Raw genomic sequence first — 18,077 nt, 5'->3', positions numbered from 1 at the left:
TGAACTCTATAAAAGCTGTGAAACTGTTTTTATTTTTATTTTCTTTTAAAGATTTTATTTATTTATTTGAGAGAGCGAGAATGAGAGAGAGAGCACCTTGGGGGAGGGTCAGAGGGAGAAGCAGACTCCCTGCTGAGCAGGGAGCCCGATGTGGGACTCGATCCCTGGACTCTAGGATCATGACCTGAGCCGAGGGCAGTCGCTTAACCAACTGAGCCACCCAGGCGCCCCAAGCTGTGAAACTGTTTTTAAAGTGGTAGTACCATTTTGCATTCACACCAGAAATTACAAGAATATCTGGTTGCTCTGCATCCTCATCAGCATTTGGTATTATCAGTTTTGTGTGTGTATGTGTGTGTGTGTGTGTGTGTGTGTTTTAAGTCATTCTATTAAGTGTATAGTAGTATCTCATTGAGGTTTTAATTAGCATTTTACTAATGACTAGGGATATTGAGCATCTTTTTGTTTGCACTTTGTCATCTGTATATCTTCTTTGGTAAAATGTCTGTTTACATCCTTTGGCCATTTAAAAAATTTGGTTGGTTGATCTTGTTGTTGAGTTTTGAGAATTCTTTATATACAATGGCTACAAGTCCTGTGTCAGGTATATAATTTGCAAATATTTTCTACCAGTCTTTCTTTTCATTCCTCAATAGTGTTGTTTGCAGAGCAAACATTTTGAATTTTGATAAAGTCCAATTTATTTATTCTTTTATGGATTGTACTTTGTGTCTTTTAGCTTTGTATCTTAAAATTGGATTTTTATATGTTAAAAGCCAAATTTATAAAAAAAACAAAAGAATAAATTTCTCCCAGCAACAATAGATCATCTACAAGCAGTACATTAGCTATTTCTTCTAAATGTGACATCAAATGAGAAGAAATTAGATAATTTATGTTGCGAGAACCAAATTAGAAAGATGAGACAAGGACCTAATGATATGAATTTTGAAAACTCAGAAATGAAGTCTTTTAGATTTTATACAATAATAGCATGTAAATACATGAAATAAGATGCTTCATGGGGATTTAAATACCCACTTACTTATTCGTCCATTTATGTAAAAAATTTTAGTAAGCATGTACTATGAGCCAGGCATTGTGGTCTAGATGGGGTTACACAGATGAATATGATGGGAGATAGAACTTTGGACAAACATATCAACAGATTATAACACAATGTGCTAAGAATTATAGTTGGCGTATGTTCAAAGTAAACCATGCATTTTTTTTTTTTTGCACATGAAGTGGTTTCATCACACTTATCTCCGTTTGCAATCATTTATCTGTGTGACTTGATTTAATGTTTGTCTCTCTCATGGTGTGTTCCAGCAGTATGAATATGATGTATGTTTGTTTCATTGTGGTTGGCACATAGTAGGAGCTGCATGAACAGTTGCTGGATAAATAAAATATTTGCTATTGAGGTACAGAGAGGAGGAGCTGCTAACTCTGCCCCTGTCAGTTTTGAGGACTGCATTAAAAAAGTGATATTTGAAATGAGTCCTGAAGCAGAGGTAGGAACTGCTTGGGGGCTGGGCAGGGGGGAAGGAAGAAGAGAAGAGCAGCATTCCTGCACTGTATGGTCTTAGCCAGGGACGTGTGAAGTCACATGACACAGGTGGGAAGGACGGAAAGTTGCAGGGGGGCAGGATCATCCTGTGTGGAGAAGTGTGGGGGCAGGAGATGAGGCCAACATGGAAGGCTGGGGTCAAGCTGAGAAGGAAGGGCTTTGCCAACCAGGCTAGCTTTGAACTTCATAGCAATGGAGTTGGGGAACGGATGGATTTTAATAAGCTTTTTTTTTTAATGATTTTATTTATTTATTTTAGAGGTGGGGGAGGGGCAAAGGGAGAGGGAGGGGCAGAGAATCCCAAGCAGACTCCATGCTGAGACCCCAAGATCATGACCTGAGCTGAAACCAAGAGTCCGACGCTCAACCAACTGAGCCACCCAGGCGCCCCAGATTTTAAACTTTTCAGTGACACCATCACCTTAAGGAGAGAAGGCAGCGTGGGGGCTGACTGGGTAATAGAGGAGTTAAGGCTGTTTCTGAAGCTGGTAAGAGATGACAGAGGTACTAGAGAGGTGGAGGAGACAGAATTTATGGGACTTAGTGATTGATAAGATGTGAAGGGTAAGGTAGAAGGAGGATTTCATATTTTAGCTCTTATGATGCCTGAAGAGTATGTGTTTAGAGTTAACATGTTTAAATTTTTCCCTGATTAGTATTATATGTTCTTTAGAAAATATAATAAAGTATGAGAAAAAAAGACCAAAAAAGCCATCTATTATCCTAGCACACAGAGATAACCACTGCTGACATTTCTAGGACATATCTCTCATTCTTTTAAAACACATTTCTGAAGAGAAATCCTAAGGATTCTATCTCCATCAGGAACTCAGAGTCTCATGCACTCATGTGTTTTGAACACAAATATTAAGTTTTGACTAAACTATGAGCTGAGCCAGTTTTGTAAAAAATCAAGTGAACTGGATCAAGGGACAGGAACTCTGCAAGGAGGAATTTCTTTCCTGGAAACTAAGTGACAGCAATGACACCCAGGACATGCCCTTATGAGTACCAGATTCTAACTTGCAGAGGTAATCTGCTTAGTTGCTGAGGGACATTATCAGTTTCAGTTTGATTAATTCATGTTCAGCTCATTCAACATGCTGAGCCCTGCAGGAAGACAGCCCCACACTGATCACCTCCTGTGTGCAAAGGTTCTAAAGGAGTGCTAATTATTTTTGCACATCTGAACTCTGGACTGTGTAAACCTAGGCACATAAACTAAGTAAGAGAAAAATTTTCTGGGGCCAGGAGCTGATCAAAAATATCTTATCCAAGTCCCTTCCAAACCGAGGGAATGGGAGGGAAGTTAAAAAAAAAAAAAGATGTTTTAGAAACAAAACAGATGAACATAGGGGAAGGGAAGGAAAAATAAAATAAGAGGAAAACAGAGAGGAAGACAAACCATTAGAGACTCTTAACTATAGGGAACAAACTGAGGGTTGCTGGGTGGGGTAGGGGGATGGGGTCACTGGGTGATGGGCATTAAGAAGGGCACTTGATGTAATGAGCACTGGGTGTTTTATGCAACTGATGAATCACTAAATTCTACCTCTGAAGCTAATAATACACTATTGTTAATTAAATTCAATTTAAATAAAAAAATTAAAAAAGACATTTTTACGTTGAGAGGGAGTGGATTAAGGGGAAGAGCAGAATCAGGAAGATTCAGAGCAGGCCTACCTGAAAAGAAGCTTGAAAAATAGAAAGTCCAAGGAGGAGAGAGAGGAGCCTCCTAGATGGGCAAATGTACCTAAAGCGAAGGTAGTCTTGCAGGCCAGGTACCAGGCAGAGGTGGGGCGACAGGTGGGGGACCTTCCCGGGATCTTCTCTTCTTCTCAGGTCAATCCCTCCGCCCTCCCCCACCCCGCCCCCCGCTCCGGTAGTGCTCAGTGGGGGAGGAGGGAAAGGCTATGCTCCTTTTCCACTTTGAGGCTTTAGATTGAAAAGTCCAGGAGAGTGAAACCTGATTTACAGCAAGGAAGAGAAAACTCAATACCTCCCGAGAGATTGGCGGGGGCGGGGGTGGAGGGTGCCTTTACCTGGAGAAGGGTTTGGCAGAGGGTGGGAGAATTATACCTATCAAAACCACAATTAGATTCCCACTTTCTCAGGAAGACCTGCCTCCCAGCTTTTCTCCCATTTGGTTCCATCGTCCACCCCGCAGTCTTGTCCTCTATGGCAAAGTCAGGAGGTCTAGGTCGGCCCTGGGTTCAGAGCGGGACTTGATTTTCAGCTCTTAGGTGCTGCGGCTTTCGCGCGGCCTTGGGGGTGGCCAGGAGCAGGATTTGGTTGGGGCCATTTCACACTGCCAAGCTTTCCATCACTCAACTGCTAGCCAGGGTGAGGCCCTCTGACCACCCACCCGGTCGCTCACAGGAAGGAATCTGTGCAACCTGAGCAAACACTGCTGGTTTGGAACGCTCACTGGGAACTGGCTTCAAGGGCAGGCCTCCCAAATCCTCTCTGTTCCGCCATCGAACTTGGCGGACTCCCTCTGCCAGCCAGAGCGCGGAGCGGGACGCCCCACCTGCGCCGGGCAGTCTGCTCCTGCGGGCTGGAGTTTGCAGACTTGGCGCTCAGGCCGACTCTCCCGGAGTTGGGTCGAACGCGCCGGGCCAATGAGCGCGCACCGCGGAGGGCTCGGCTCCCCCCCCGCGCGCTGATTGGTCCCGCGGCCCGCGAGGCAGGGCCGGCCGGCCAGGGCTGCAGGCGCAGGCGAGTGCCCGGCGCGAGTGGGAGTGGCGCGCGCGCCCCCCGCGGACCCCCGCCCCTCCCCGCCGCGTTCCGTCTCTCCTTCCTCTTCCCTCCCTCCCTCGCTTCCTCCCCGCACTCCCCGGCTCCGGCCGCGCGCTGGCGGGGCTCCGCATTGCACACTCTGGGGGCGCCGCAGTGTTCGTGGGATGGGGCAGCGGGCTGCCGCTGGCGGCCGGAATCCGCGCGCAGCCCGGGTGAGTAGAGGCGGGCTTCCCGGGAGAGCACAAAAGGAGACTGGGTTGGTGCCAGCGGCCCTAACTAATGCGGGTTCTGGGCCACTCAGGCAGTGGGCTTAGTCCCCGGAACTACCCAGTGCTAAGACACCCACCCCCGTCCCTTCCCGGGGCCAGCGGAGCTGGGGTCCTCGCCTCTGCATCCCGCTCCGGTGCTCTATCCCCGAGTGGGCAGCCGGTACTGAGCGCAGCCTGGGCAGGTCTAGGGGGCGTGTGTGTGTGCGTGTGTGTAGTGCTGGCTCACGGGGGGTGGGATGGAAATGTCAGGCGCTGCCAAGTTAAACGCTGGAGGAATCTTTCCCAAGAGTAATTCAGCACCTTCTCAGGGCCAAGTGTACGTCCACCAGGAACTCCAGCCGGAGGGAGTTCCTGGGAGGCGGAGTGGCAGCGCCCCCACATGTTGCTGCGGGGGGTGGGGTGGGGGTGTCGATGGCCTGGCTGCGCCCACCCAGGGCCCCTGGCCCAGATGCGGTAAGCTGGGGCGCCTCCAGCGGTTGCGGGAATTCTCCAGGCCCTCCGACCACCCACCCGGGCGACTCGGCGAAGGGGCCGTCCACCCACAGAGCCAGGGCTTCGCCTGGGCTTGACTTGGCGATGTGGTTTCTTTCTGGTAACAGCAGTTCAATTGATTTACATTTGGCTAAACAGTCAATTTTAGCCTAAAGCTCTATATCTGTGGGTCTGTCTGACCCTTTCTGACCCCCACCACAGTCTCATTAGCTCTTCTCCCCTCCCCACTCCCCACCCCCCGGCATCTACCCCTCTCCTCACTTCGCGGTACAAAACTTGATGTTTCTACGTGATGGCATCTGGCGTGGTCTCAGGTATCTTAAGTGTCACAATCATTGGCCATTTCCTGGGGGACTACGAGGGCTCTTACAATTTTGGGAGGGGGGTTGAGCGGGCCGCAGATCTTTGGTAGCGATTTGTTGGTAGAATAGCATTGACCTCCCAGAACATATGACAAAAAGAATGTTAAGCTTCTCCCTCTGGTAACCTACCCAAAGTGTGACCTCCAAAATTCAGTTTTCTTTGTGGGAGACTAGGGAGTTTAGATTCTCCAGGGAGAAGCTTATTTCTTGTTAAATTGAACTATGGTGACATACACTCTGTTCTGCTCTGCTCTGGCCAACCATTGCAGATGCCATGATATTATTAGAGCAATTCCCTTAAAGCCATTACATTTTCCTTCGAGTGAGAGGACTCAAGATAGCTACTTAAAATTTTGGATCTGCACCTTATTTCTCTGGAAGACATTAATAGTTACTGCTCACGTGTACCAAGTTTGCAAAAGATATTTGTGCAATCGTCCATGAAATGGTTTAATGCACATTTATGTTAAACCCATTTAAATGTAAAACATCTATCTGTTTTCAATTTTAGTTTCCACCTTGACCAAAGGCACCATACTGAAATAGGACTTAAAAGAGGCTTCCTTGTTTAAACAGAGGTTTTACCGAACTCTAGTCCTCAGAGCACACAGTAAGCTTTCTGAGCTTGTAGGTACACAAAGGCTGTTAAAAATTGTGAATTGGTTCTTTGGGTTAAAAATATCAGAAATGCTTCCAGACCAAAAAAAGGTAGATAGGTTTCGTGGGTCTGTATTTTGAAGCTGTTGACAGTCTTTTTAAGATGAGTGTTTATATTACAGAATGCATAAATGGGGCTGATTACAGGCAAATAATGTCAAGTAAAAAACCACACCATGTGTTGTATCATGTTATACAGTTTACGTGGCACGTTGAGATCTGCTATTAAAGTGTCTGTGAGGAAGTCATATTTTTGTCACCCCCATTTTACAAGTAGAGTAGCTGAGGCTCTCAGAGATGATTTTTCCAAGGTGAATAGCAGAGTTCAAGTTTTTTTTTTCTATTTGCTTACCTCCATTGCTCCCTCCCTTCCCCCTGTCCTTCATGTGGGCTACCTCTTCAGTGTTTTCCTACTTCTGATTTCTGTACCTCTTTTACTATTCAAACTGTGGCTTCAGGACCATTATGTACCATTCCCAAAAAGGTTTGCTCTCTGCTAAATATCATTTAACTCCCACTAAGATGTAGGCTGATAAGGTTTTAAGGAGAAAGCTAATATTGTTTTTAAGGAACTATCCTTTTCAAAGTGGTATATTATTTTTGTTAATGAATCGTTAAATATACAAGTAATCAAAACCCTAAAGAATGATGTCCAAATGGTAGTGTTTCAGGAAAAATCAAGGGACCCAGTAGTGACAGAGATGTTTGTAACAGTGACAGAAATATGTAAGTCTCCCACTTTATAAGCAGAAGCTCCTCGTAACCTCTATAGACAATTACAAGGAAGCCCTAATAAATGATCATTTCATTAGTGCTGTCCTTATGTTAAAAAGAACTGACAAAACAGATTACTTAAATAAACCCAGAACCACTCAGGAACAAAAAACAAACACCCATAACACCCATTTATCAAATGTCCCGAAATCCTCATTAACTAGTGTACAAATGCAACAGAAGATATTGATTAGAGAAAAATCCTGTTTTTATTTTGCATAGTTAGCAATAAGAAGCATACAGATATCTATCTGCCTATCTGATTATTTATTAAAAACCCATCATTTGCAAATCTTTTCTTGGGAGATTATTGCTCACAATATTTATTTGCGACATTGCATAATATTTGTTAAGATAAATAGAATTAATTTTGTTTTCCTTAATGTAGGTAAGTATTGAGTTTACTAGTAATATGTCCTAGTTAAGTATGTGGGCTTTGGAATTAAGTCTTGGCTTCACATACTAACTGTGGGACCTCAGAAAGTGATTGAATCTCTGTGTTTCAGAGAGGCACATAAGAAAATATGTAAGTTTTCTTATGTGTAAAGCATGTGTAGTAATGACACCTACCGCATGCAGTTTTTCAGTTTATCCATATGGCAATATTCAGTGAGCATCTACTAAATACCAACACTGCTGTAGGTGCTAAGGATACATGGACAAACTCCTTGCCAATGATGTTTACAGTCTAGTAGTGCCTGAGAATTAATGACATGATGCATGTCAAATGCTTAGCATGGAACATGACACCCAGTAAATGCCCCATGATTGTTAGCTGTTGGTATCATGTGTTCATTCTGGAAATGTTCACTGAGTGCCTTGCAGATGCAATGCAGATTGGACCACATAATGAGGAATATATATATATATATTTCAATTCAATTCAATATGATATTATAATGGGCGAGAGGACTCCAAAGAAAGACATCAAGTACATAATCAGTTCTCTGAAAGATAATTCAATGCAGACATGTAAGAGGAAAAAATGGAAATAAATACTTAAAAAATTAAATTACCCATAGAAAAGTGGGGAGTATATGAATTTCCTTATGGGAACTTATGATGAAAAAATAAAGGTCTTGTATCCAAGCTGTTTGAAACTGATTACATAGGAAAAAAATAAAAAGAGCTCTTACTTAGATATATGTAATGAAAAAGAAATTTTTGAAGGCTCAGATTACTGAATCAAGCTTGCAAAGGGCGACAGATTCCAGGCACACAAAAATGAGATAGCCAAAAATGAATTTGAAAAAAATCCTTGCAGTGGATTCCTAAAACAATAGGAAAGGACTCTTAAATACTGTAAAATGAGAATTGTAAGAAGCACCTGGCTTACGTCATACCAAGCATATACTCAGAGATAAAGAATATGGGGTAAATGAATTCCTTGCTTCACCTTTTGCTGAGTAATATTCTTACACCCAGGTTTTCTCAAGCAGTAATCACATTGGAGGAAATAGAACAAATGATAAGTACTCAGGATATTGCAGATCGAATCCACAGATTAGACACACAGAAATCACTAAGACCAGGTGGCCATTACCCAAGTGTGTTGAACAAACTTAGTGTGTAAGTGACAGCTCTCTGGGGCATTGGCTGGTATCATTAGGGTTCCTGTGAGGAGAAGGGTTTCAGGGAGGACCCTGGAGCCATCAAACCAGATCCGTGTCTCCATGGACAATTGGGAGATGGGTATTCAAAGCCAACATGGATGACAGCAAATGCAACATATTTTATAGAAAGGGGGAATAATGCATTCAAGTTAAAGGAGGAAATATGTTTGTGACTACAGTGTTGCAGAAAATATGATATTTTTAAACTTTTAAAAAGCCTAGCCAGATTTCAAATCCCAGTTCCCTCCCTATTCATGACCTTTTTATTTGGCCAAGAAGCAAGAAACAAAGAGTGAAGATAAATAGACACTCCTCTGAGGGGACAAATAGACTCTTCCAGGAAGTAGTTTGGGGATGATTTTATTTAAACTTTTATAAATGTTCACAGATGGCATGCAGTTCTTATGAGTAAGTAAAAATCAAGCTGATAAACTTGAATCATAGGAATAACTTAAAAGACAACCTAAATGGGAAGAAAAACAATAGAAGATTAAAGGCAAAATGGAAGATTGAAGATAAGTGTACTCGGGAAAAGCAATCCCAAGTACATTTATAGGAGATGGTTTTAAATTCTATTCCCATCAGCAGTCAACAAAGCTGGATAATATTCTCTTAGCCCTCTAAAGAAAAGTGTGTCCACCAAATTAAAGTCAATATTAAGAGAAGAGTAGGTTATAAAACTCTGTTACTGTGATACCATTTTTTGAAAATGTGTTGAGTAAGTTTATATAAATCCTCTCTACTTAATCTGTTCATTGATCTAGATAGAAAGCTGTGCATCACCATATTAACAGTGACTATCTCTGGGTAGTATGGAATTGCACATGTTTTTATTGTCTTCTTTTACTTCAGTGTTTTCTAAATTTTCTACAATGAACATGTATCGCTCTTATAAGAGAAAGTGTTATGAAAATAGGATGGAGTGTTATAACCTCAGATTTCATACTGTTTGACTATAAGAAAGGCTTATTTGATTATCATATCTATGTCTTCTGGAAATCTGTAGTTGCAAATTTTGCCCTGAACTCCCTGTATATAAAAGGCAGCATGTGTGAGTACTTGTCTTGTATTTGCTATTAGGAAAAAGTGTGGTTGAAGATGAACACTTGTGCTCTCTTCTAGGTGACGAGAACTGGGAACTTGAAAGAGATTCATTCCATTTTTACACTAACTATTAGGATAAACAGAACCAAGTTATTGGGAGCATTGCTGACTCCTTTGTGGACTGTAAGCCTCATGAGGGTAGGGACCAAGTCTGTTTCTTTCCCTTCGGACTTCACAATGCTTGCCTTGGTGCCCAGTACATGGCAGTCTCCCAGTAAATACTGGCAGACGTTTTGAATTGAGTGAAATAGATGAAAGCTCCAATAGACTCCCAGAGATTTTAAATAAGAAGAGATCCTAAGGTCCATTTTATCCTTTTAGGTCATCTGACTCCTTCAAGTCTTAATTTAATTGTGATCTGTAAGTCATCCTGACATCCTGACATTGTACTATACAACCCCTGGGCCACAAAAATGGTCTGAGTTGGTTATTGGATCCTCTGGCTTATTCTTGACTTTTGATCCAGATCCTGTCACTTAATTCTATCTCTTCTTTCATTTTTTTCCTGTGTTTGGGGGGTTTTTGTTTCTTTCATTGGCTCTAGATTTTATCTTTCTCTCAGGCCTGGACTTGGGATCACCACCTTCCCTCCTTGATTTGGACTCCCCGTGTGTATGATCCCAGTGAGCTCTGGCCGCTTCCTGGTAAGCTAGAATCTTTGCAAGAGAGAAATGTATGCCATGAACTATTAAATGTTCACAATTGAACACAACACCAGATCCCTGGAAGAAACCTGGGAGTCAATGTATATTCTTCACCAACATCCTTCAGAGCAAAAAGTTGCTGTGGTCAAAATAATAATATACCTGGTTTGTCAGAATCTTAGTGGAAGAACAGATGTGTTTATCTTGTTATTATATAAAATCTGATATATTTGTTACTTCATGCAACTCTTTTTTTAAAAGATTTCAAAATTTTTATTATTTATTTATTTATTTAGAAAGACAGTGTGGGGGAGGGGCAGAGAGAGAGAGGGAGAGAGAGAAACTTAAGCAGACTCCATGCTGAGCACCGAGCTGAACACCGTCTCCATCTCATGGCCCTGAGATCATGATCTGAGCTGAAACCAAGAGTCAGACACTCAACCGACTGAGCCACTCAGGTGCCCCACTGCATGCAACTCTTATTGTCATTCCTCAAGGAAGATAGACATGAAGGAATCAGATAAGAGCACTCAGATGATCAAGTTAGTGCTCCGAATTGTGAATGAGCACTTGGGGAAGGTGGCTAGTATCTGATGACAGAATATAAAGAAAATAACACTGCCAGGAAAGATAAAGGCTCAAGGGATAAGACCCTTGTCTATATATAGTGAAAGTTCTGTAATGCCTATTAGAAGATCTCCTTAGATTCAACTAATCTGACTGCAGGTCTACCACTGGTCACGCATGGCACCAGTGTAACCAGAAGACCACAGGGTGGGAACCACAGCTTGCCCTCAGGCATTCCTTTGTGGGAGTCCTTGTAGCCGCTCATGGAGCACAGCTCAGGCATGAGGAGATGAGACTCACATTGGGCAGGTGTGGGAGCCATCTTGGCCTAGAGGCCTCATGCTCCTGGGAGCTGATAACTTCTTGTAACAACTGCCTAAACAAAGCTTCCAGGACTCCACAAGGGATGTGCCCATTTTCCAGAATCATGGCAGCCAGAGATACCCCAAGTATGATGTCCCCATCAGGTGATTTTGCTCAGCCTACCAATTAGGGGTCAGAGTTACCATAACTAGTAACCTCGTTGACTTTTTTACCCTTATCAGGTTGCTACAAAAGAAGAGCTAGATGGATACTGGAAGTCAAATTCTCATACACACATTTACACATAGCATGAGCTTGGATTATTTTTCATGAAAGTGGAAAACTAGAGCTAGAAAACATCTGTTGGCATTTGAAAGCAAGCGACTTTGGACAGAAAGTAATAAGCCCAAAGACTGTGTAATACCCCCATCCCCACCCTGCCCTCCCAGCTGTTCAGCCTCATTCTCTCTCTTGCCAAGAGGGCACGCAGGCTAAAATTAAAAATAGGTTCAAGAAACATGTAGGTATATATGTGAGTGATTACCACATAGGAGGTCGTTAGGCGAGACAGAAGTACTGGGCATGGAATCTTCATCTTTTGACAGACCTTTCAGAAGCCATAGATGTAAGAATTCTTAAGCCCAGAATTGTCCTACTGTCTCTGCCATGAGAAAGAAAATCAAGATTGTTACCTGAATTATCAAAACAAGTATTATTAAGCATTCTAAATGATTAACAATATAGTTATTGTGTTTGAGCGGCAGGATTTTGAGTGACCATTTACAGAAGTATATTTCTTGATATTTTTATGCACAAAAAGCAGGAGAAATAAAGATTGCATTATTCTCATCTCACTTTTTCCTTTTCAGTACTGAATTGTGTAATAAGTTAGCAAATGTACACATTATTTAAGTTTCCATCGAGACATCTAGAAATACTAGTTCCTTTATGCCATTAAAGCAGTTTAGATAATGTAGACACTTACTTGCCCTTATAATAATAGCATTTATTGTCTTACACTGAGTAATCCCTCAATAAATATGTGGACTGGAATTAACACTTTCATAGAGAAAAAGCTGTAAAGATCGGGATGGGGACATCACAAAAGATTGTTTTAGATGGGAGGGATGGATTGGTTTGCTAAGTTTACTTGGCTTCACTTCTCTGCCAATGGAAAATTTAGTCTCCGAATATCCACAAAGAACGAATACCACAAGCAGTGACTGTTCTCTTCAGAGACACGTCCCTACTTTTGTTTCCTAGAAATACCTTCTAGGTACTGAGGCTTATACGGAACAGACTCTAAGCCATTAGTCACCATGACCGAAGACTTGGGAAGGATAGGTATGCCATCTTCATGGGTGGAAATAAAAAAATTGGCTGATCACACTTTCATACTAAGCTGTATTGTGTTTTTTAAAGTGCATAGATCATTTCTGTTCAACAAAAACGACAGAAATATTGAAGGAAGAAAATCATTCTCCTTCCTATCACCCAGATTCAATATTCATATGTAATTTCTTACCACCTCAATAGTATTCTTTGTCTCTAGGTTACATGATGGCTGCCTAACTGTGTGTATTGCATATGTTCAGTGTGTATGATCCTTATTCTAGTAGAATAAACTAGGGGACAATATATCAAAGTGCTATATATAGGTAAATATATACAAAATCTTTCTATGCTTTGAAAAACTCTTTTATGAACCATCTCCCACACGGCCCTCTTTTCATAGAAGAGAGTCACATGCATAGTTAGGGCTGGCACTTTTAAAATGGAGACCTAGACAAGGCAAAATTTAATCTCTAATAGTCAATGTTCTTCTTCCTGTTCCATTGTCATAGATCGGAATCACAGCCAGCTGATTTAAAATGTTTTTTTAAGGAGCACCAGGTGAGATGTGGCAGGATCAACATCTACTCCACCCAGTTCTGAGAAATAATTCTGGGTTCATCTTCCACTATTGCCAGTCGTGTTCTCTGGTATAGCCAAGCCAGGCAAGTGATGGTCAACAGGATGCAAAAGACATTTTTCCCACCAAAGCTATTCAGAGGTGCAGCTTTCTAAATGAAGGACAATACATAGCATATAATGGAATAGCATTAAAAAAAAAAGATACATTTTGTAATGGTACTTTCTTCTCAGCTTGGGAACTATCTGGGAAAGAGCTTTGCCAGAAGGGGTTATTTCCAGCTAGGCTGAGAAAACTCAGGAAATGCAGAGTGCTATATAGCACCTAGAGGACATTGCAGGCATGTGGGTAAACTCATCTCCTGGAGCTTCTGGGTCACTCTGACATGGCAGGAGGGTTTCCGATCTCTCCAGGAGAAACACTGTATTGAGTAAGTTTGACCATGGAAGATGGAAAGGAAAAGAGTAAAGAAAAGAAGGAGCTAAAGAACTGAACAGTAAGGATAGGATCATCTGTTTTCGGATCAGTTTGAGAAAACGTTCCCTATCCTGTCTGATTCCAGTCTTATCTGGGGAAGACCTACAATAAATGTAAATAAATTTGAGGGGAAACACAAAGCTCTATCTGCCTTAAATGATCTGCCATGGTCCTGCCGGCCTCCATGAAAGCCACTCCCTGGTAAGTCGTTGTTAAAAGGCTTGGGGTAGGGGGTGTGGGAAGGACACGCTCACTAATGACTGAATCTGAGCCGGTTAACAGCGACACGCATTGGTCAAGTAGACAAGTAGAAGTTGAGGGAATATGAGTCTGAGGGGAATGAGACAGAGATTCAGGAGAGGCAACCATTTTGCAGTGAGGTATGAGTGGAAAGGAAAGATGCTGGGCTCTCTGATTATTTCCCACTTTTATCTAAACTCCAGGCATGCTATTCTGACTTATCAACCACTAATTACCGGATCTTGGCCAAACAAGTTAACTTTGAATGTCAGTTTCCTCATCTGTTGATTATACAAGATCAGCACTTCTAGAACAGGATCTGCTAGGAGAGACGCCAGTTCTGTGGAATGTTGAAGACAGAAAAAAGTGTGTGATGGTCCAATCTGTTTGAGAAACAGTGGGTTGAATAATAAGGTATTTCTTTACGTTGCAAGACTTCAGAACCTTTAGTAACTGAATATCATCCTAAATGTCTGAAAGGAGATGTACTACTCAGTGAACCCTAAACCTGGTTGACAATAGCACCCCCTTTGAAGGCCCATCTTGAGGGTCATTGTTTGGTACCACGTGAAATATTTGGTTAGCTGATGTCTGAGTTTCTTCTGGGTTTTAAATTCTCTGAATCTACAGTCAGATAGTTTGTCTCTCTTCTGTTTCTTTTCTAGCTAGCTCCTTGCCTCTTATCTAGAAGAGTTTGTGTGTTGTGTATAAACCTTTTGATAAAAAATGTACTCTGTTAGAAAATCCCTGCATCTACTTTAAGAGAGGAGCACGGCGAGATAGTGTAAACCTGCAAGGTATGCATTTTCCTTTTTACTTTTATATTTTAGACTACATAAAGTCACAGGCAGTCAAAACACAAATAATGACTTTCCCAAACACACCCATACCCACACCCACACACCCTTAACAAAAATATTGAAACATTTATGCTAATAGAGGGGATAATATTTCAGAAAAGAACAATTTGCAAAAGACCCAGATTTTATTCTGACAGAGGCATTTCTGAGCAAAGCAGTGCAATTAATCACAGAGCTTTAACAGCAAGATGAAAAGACAAATACTGAATGTATACAAAATAGGCACTGCTCTTCCCTTCATCTTCAGGATTACAGAAGATATTTATCTCACCTTGCCCCACCAAGACCGATCTTTGATTTTTTTTTTTTATTTGGCTCCTGCCAGATTCACCCTTTGCTTGATGAGGACCTGGTAAAGAAGCTGCAGTGTTCTGAGGATGGAGGGGAGGCCCTTATAGATGTCCAGGGGTTAATGGGGGAATACGTGATGGCCATCTGTAATCTCTTGGGTTCAAAAGAAGAGCAAGGATTCACACTGGCTGTTTTTCATATTGTAATCATTGCCTTTGTGAATTCGCTAACGTTAGGCTAATCTGAATCTCTGTAGGTTAGCTTCCACGTAATTTACAGCAGACAATTTACAGTGGCCTATGAGTTTGGTTTTCTTCAGATGTTTTTTAAAAAATAATTTATGAGGCAGTGTTAGGATATAAAAGCCAAAATCTGATACCAGTTTCACTTTACAATTAAATTTACATGTTCTGCTATTTCTAAGTTTTAGTTATCTGTCCTCTACCACTCTAAATTTTTCAGAGTCTTTGTCAAGTGTTCTGTTGCTTGAACTCAAGCTTATCTCTGATGAATCATCAATATTCCCATTTAGTTATTCTTGTCTTGTTAAAAAAAGTTGGGATTAGCTCTATCCATTCAATTATATTTTTAAACTCTAAATTGAATTTTGACATTTGGTGGACAATTGATAAGTATTTCTTTTCCCAAATGAGAAAAGGCATATTGTAATATTGGCTTAATTTGGAGGACTCATGGTTCCTCACCTTGAGTTGTCTTGGCAAGGATTCCAAACCACGCTGTGCTCCAGTTTTTGGATTCACCTCTCATGTTTTAGAGGCTGCCTTCCCTGTTCCCTTAAACATATGCATGGTGCCTTAGTTCACTCATCGCAAGCCCTGGCACAGAGTAGATAGATACTCACTAGATGTTTGATGAGCAGAGATTCTCCCTACTCAGTCAGTGCTTGCCAAATAAATGTAGAGATCAACGCATGAACAGTGCTCCCTATAATTGTCACCACTGTCTTGCCAGTCATGTAATCACTACCTGACATACAACCCTATGCTTCTTAACAATTGAAAGTACATTTTTATAACCTGCAAGTGGGATACTAGTGTCTAATGTTTATTTTCCGTTTTAAAAAAAATACACAGATAAAAAAATTCTACTTAGAAGTTCTTGTACAAAACAGAAGAGATGTATCTGAGCAGTTGGTTCTGTACCGCAGCAGCTCAGTGAACTTTGGAAGAGATGAGGGTCCTTTCACGTAGGGATGCACCTATGGGTCTGAACCTAAGTGCCGTAAAAACACTAGGTAGGATTTGTTTTGATGTGTTATGGTATTCCCCTTTTGGGACACTCAGTCATTTTATGGATGAAGGATTTCCATAAAGCTTTCTGCATAATCTTCAAATTATCTTATGCGAAAAAGAATCTAGTGTGTAGTTGGTCTGTAGTTGATTGTTGACGTTTTATAGGCAACGCTCTGGATGTGTAGAAAGATTGAACCATTTCTGAGACTTATTCACTAGTAAGTCTCTCTTGTTAAAGTCTAGTTGTGTGGGAGATGACAAAGTGCACACGGTGGGGGAAGGGGAAGGGCTCTTCCTTTCTCTGTTGCACTGACCCAGTTTTGTAATTCCCTAACAGTTCGTCTCGGTCATCACCATTCTCATCGCTTGGCAGTGTTGTTGATTTATTAAAAGCACCTGTCCATTTTAATAACCAATTTAATGGCAAAAAAAAAAAAAAACCCACAACCCAAACGGCTTGTTTTGGGGCTTGGCATTAAAATTTTATTTGCTGTAATTTCCCCAATAAATGACAGCATTGAGGCTTCCTCTTCCCATCTTTTTTGGGCAGGTAGTTGTATCTGTTTTTTGGCAGCACTTAAGAAGCTGTCTCTTATTGGTGATTTTGAGAATTGTTCATACTTGAATAGAGATTATGAGCTTAAGTTTAAATAGCTTTTGAAATATTTTAAAAATTGTTACATCTTTTAATATTGCATCACCACTGTCTACATTTAACATGTCCAACAATTTGAATGACCTAATATTTTACATTTGCCAATGTAAACATCGCAGTGATCAGGCAACAAGTACTTTTCTCTGGGCCCTATCCAGGGATATAAAGAGATACAGTAAGACATGGCAACCATTCCTTATGGGACTTGTAATTGGCTTCTCTCTTTCTCTTTAAATATTTGAGGATCAGCTTGTGTCAGTCACAGTTCAAGGTGGAAACACAATGGTGAATGAAACAGGCAAAAGTCTCTGGGAAGAAAGCAGTGAATAAGGCTCACATAATCCCTGGTCCCTTAGAGCTTGCATTCTACAAGGGTGGAGGCAGAAAATAAGGAAATAAATAAGAAAACATGCAGTATGTTAGATGGTCATAAAAGCTATGGAGAAACTAAAGTGGGGAAGAGGGAATGTTTGAGGTGGACAGGAGGCAGTTGGTAACTTTAAATATGATGGTCATAGGAGACCCCATGATGAAAGTTTCACATGAGCACTTGGACCAGGGAAGGGAGAGAGCCTTGGAGACCTCTGCAGGAAGAGCCTTCCAGGCAGAAATGCAAAGGTGCTGCGGTAGCATCATGGCTCAACCTCAAAACAGCAAGAAGACCGGTGTCAGGAGTGAAGTAAACCAGAGGGAGAGTAGTAAAAGGTCAAAAGCATAAGGTGTCAGACCATCCACAATGCAGGGCTTTAGGGGTTATTGAAAGATATTCCTTCCTTCCTTCCTCTCTTTTTCTTTCTTTCTTTTCTTTTCTTTCTTTCTTTCCTTTCTTTTCTTTTCTTTTCTTTTCTTTTCTTTTCTTTTCTTTTCTTTTCTTTTCTTCCTTCCTTTCTCTTTCTTTCTTTCTTTCTTTCTTTCTTTCTTTCTTTCTTTCTTTCTTTCTTTCTTTCTTTCTTTCTTTCATGAGGGACTGAGTCAGTCGAGCCATTGGAAGAATTTGTATCAAGGAATGACCTGATTAATTGTATGATTTTGAAAATCACTGACTACTGTTGGAATAAATAATAGAAGGGAGAGAAGGTTGGAAGGAGGCTGTTGCAATTCAGATGATGTTGGCTTAGATCCACGTGGTTGCAGTGGAGGTGGTGAAAGGGCATTCTTTGTCTATTTGGAAAGAGTGCAGGAGGTAAGATTTACTGAGGGTAGGATGCAGGGCATGAATGAGAGAGCAGAGTCAGATGGCTGATACCTGGAAGGGTTGGGCTGTCATTTACTGAGATAGGAAGCCTGAGGAG

The 18,077-nt window shown here is 41.5% G+C and overlaps 1 protein-coding gene across 4 annotated transcripts in view; it reads left to right on the top strand.

Moving 5' to 3' along the window:
• Positions 1–4,390: 4,390 nt before the first annotated feature.
• The window catches only part of LYPD6 (LY6/PLAUR domain containing 6), a 118,148-nt gene continuing 104,461 nt past the window's right edge, over positions 4,391–18,077 (top strand). For all 4 annotated transcript variants that reach the window (XR_012381930.1, XM_025854869.2, XM_073905085.1 and 1 more), the window contains exon 1: positions 4,391–4,524. The gene's annotated coding sequence lies outside the window, so the exon portion shown is untranslated. The remainder of the gene's footprint in view (positions 4,525–18,077) is intronic.

This window comes from Callorhinus ursinus, unplaced genomic scaffold, assembly GCF_003265705.2.
Source record: "Callorhinus ursinus isolate GAN/ISIS: 27379988/994484 unplaced genomic scaffold, GSC_fseal_2.0 scaffold2, whole genome shotgun sequence".
NCBI lineage: Eukaryota > Metazoa > Chordata > Mammalia > Carnivora > Otariidae > Callorhinus > Callorhinus ursinus.
Note: the sequence above shows the minus strand (reverse complement) of the source record. Positions and strands in the feature narration are given on the sequence as shown.